The 2,854-nt window shown below is 38.2% G+C and overlaps 1 pseudogene; it reads left to right on the plus strand.

Moving 5' to 3' along the window:
• Positions 1 to 1,647: 1,647 nt before the first annotated feature.
• LOC145544887 (GTP-binding nuclear protein Ran-like) lies at positions 1,648 to 2,031 on the plus strand (annotated as a pseudogene).
• The last annotated feature ends 823 nt before the right edge of the window (positions 2,032 to 2,854 follow it).

Here is a 2,854-nt window from a genome sequence, read left to right on the forward strand (position 1 = left end):
TTTCCTCTATTTCTTTACATTGATCGCTAAGGAAGCTTTCTTAACTTTCCTTGCTGTTCTTTGGAACTCTGCATTCAGATGGGTATATCCTTCCTTTTCTCCTTTGTCTTTAGCTTCTCTTCTTTTCTCAACTATTTGTAAGGCCTCCTTAGAAAACCTTTTTGGCCTTTTTGCTTTTTTTTTCCTTGGGGATGGTTCTATTCATGTCCTTCCATACAATGCCACAAACTTCCATCCATAATTCTTCAGGCATTCTATCAAATCTAATTCCTTGAATCTATTGGTCACTTCCACTGTATAATCATAAAGGATTTGATTTAGGTCATATGTCTACGGTCTAGTGGTTTTCCCTACTTTCTCCAATTTAAGTCTGAATTTTGCAATAAGGAGTTCATGATCTGTGCCACAGTCAGCTCCCAGTCTTGTTTTTGCTGACTGTATAGAGCTTCTCCATTTCGGATGCAAAGAATATAATCAATCTGATTTTGGTATTGATTTGATGAGGTCCATGTGTAAAGTCTTCTCTTGTGTTGTTGGAAGAGGGTGTTTGCTATGACCAGTGCGTTCTCTTAGCAAAACTCTGTTAGCCTTTGCCCTGCTTCCTTTTGTACTCCAAGGCCAAACTTGCCTGTTACTCCAGGTCTTTCTTGACTTCCTACTTTTGCATTCCTGTTCCCTATAATGAAGAGGACATCTTTTTGTTTGGTGTTAGTTGTAGGAGGTCTTGCAGGTCTTCATAGAACCATTCAACTTCAGCTTCTTCAGCATTAGTGGTTGGGGCATAGACTTGAATTACTGTGATATTGAACGGTTTGTCTTGGAAATGAACAGAGATCATTCTGTCATTTTTGAGATTGCATCCAAGTACTGCATTTTGGACTCTTTTGTTTACTATGAGGGCTACTCTATTTCTTCTACAGGATTCTTGCACACAGTAGTAGACAAAATGTTCATCTGAATTAAATTCACCCATCTGGCTATTTTAGTTCACTGATTCCTAAAATGTCAATGTTCACTCTTGCCATCTCCTGTTTGACCACTTCCAATTTATCTTGATTCATGTACCTAACACTCCAAGTTCCTAAGCAAGCTCTGGCTATGGAGGCATCTGCCTGGCCCCTCTGCAAGAGTGGGGTTCATAGCATCTCCTGTCCTGTCTGCCAATAATTATTTGGTTCCTATGCCAATAATTATACATTTTATTATTTATTTAGTTTTAATTATATTTACTTTTTTTCTTTGTTCATCATTCCTCTTGCATCTCTGGGGTTTCTGGGGTTATTTTCCTTCCTTAAATTTCTTTACTGAGTTTCTGTAGAATACCAAACAGATGATATTAAAAGTACGGGAAAGAGAGATGGGTATGGAATTAACATCACAACGGCTGCCCAAGGAGAACCCCAAGTTCAGCTCAAGCTTGTATTGATTGGTGATGGTGGTACTGGAAGAACTACATTCATGAAACAGCATCAGACTGGTGAATTTGAGAAACTGTATGCAATAGCTACCTTAGGTACTGAAGTTCATCTCCTTGTGCTCCATTCCAACAGAAGACCTATTAACTTCAATATATGGGTTACAACTGGTCAGGAGAAATTTGGTGAACTGACAGATGGCTATTATATCTAAGCTCAGTATTCCATTATAATGTTTGATGTAACATTGAGAGTTACTTGCAAGAATGTGCCTAATTGGCATAGTGATGTGATAAGACTATGTGCAAACATCCTCACTGTGTTGTATGGAAGCAAAGTGGATATTAAGGATGGAAAGATAAAAGCAAAGTCAACTGTCTCCCGCTGAAAGAAGAATTTTCAGTACTATGACGTTTCTGCCAAAAGTAACTACCACTTTGAAAAGCCCTTCCTCTGGCTTGCTAGAAAACTGATCAGAGACACTAACTTGAAGTTCATCTCCATGTATGTTCTTGCCCCACCAGAGATGGTCATGGCCCCAGTCTTGGCAGCACATGAGCATGAGCTGGAGGTTGCTCAGAAAACAGCTCTCCCAAATGAAGATGATGACTTGTGAGAAAGTGAAGGTGGAGCCCAGAGTCAGAAGTTTAGTTTAATGGGCAGTCCAGCATTTGCCACATTATTGTATAGCTAAACAGAACATGTGCCTAACCTGTGGGATGCTGAAGGAGATGAATGGGCTTCAGAGTGAATGTGGCAGCTAAAATATCTTCATTTTTTAGACCTGCATATTGAGCTACTTTGGAATAATTGTTTCCTCCTTGCTACAGTCACATCACAGTATTCAGTAGTGGAGTCTTGTTTGTTACTGTTATTCCCATTCCTCTTCATTTAGAATCAAAATAAAGTTGTATTTCAAATATCTTTAAAAAATAGAGGAAATAAAATTCAAACATGCAGAGCTATAACCCATTAGATTGACAGCTGCTCCAAGAGCAACACTAGTTATGAAAAAATATTGAAATGACATTTTCAAAATGTTGAGAAGAAATAACTAGCAAATTTAAAATTCTCTAAATCAGTGAAACACTGTTTTAAAAGGAAGGAAAAATAGAAAAACATTTTAAGCAAATAAAAACTGAAAATATTTACTATCATTATACTGAAAGTTGCTCAGTCATGTCCGACTCTTTGTGATCCCATGGACTGCCAGACTCTTCTGTCCATGGAATTCTCCAGGCATAAATATTGGAGTGGGTAGCTGTCCCCTTCTCCAAGGGGTCTTCCCAACCCACGGATCAAATCCAGGTCTCCTTCATTGCAGGTGGATTCTTTACCAACTGAGCCACCAGGGAAGACCACTATCAACATAAGCAATATTTTAAAAGATGTAAAACATAATTTTCATGAATTATTGACAGTCATACATTATAAGATTC

Source organism: Giraffa tippelskirchi, chromosome 4 (assembly GCF_054371585.1).
Source record: "Giraffa tippelskirchi isolate mGirTip1 chromosome 4, T2T-mGirTip1v1.2.pri, whole genome shotgun sequence".
Lineage (NCBI taxonomy): Eukaryota > Metazoa > Chordata > Mammalia > Artiodactyla > Giraffidae > Giraffa > Giraffa tippelskirchi.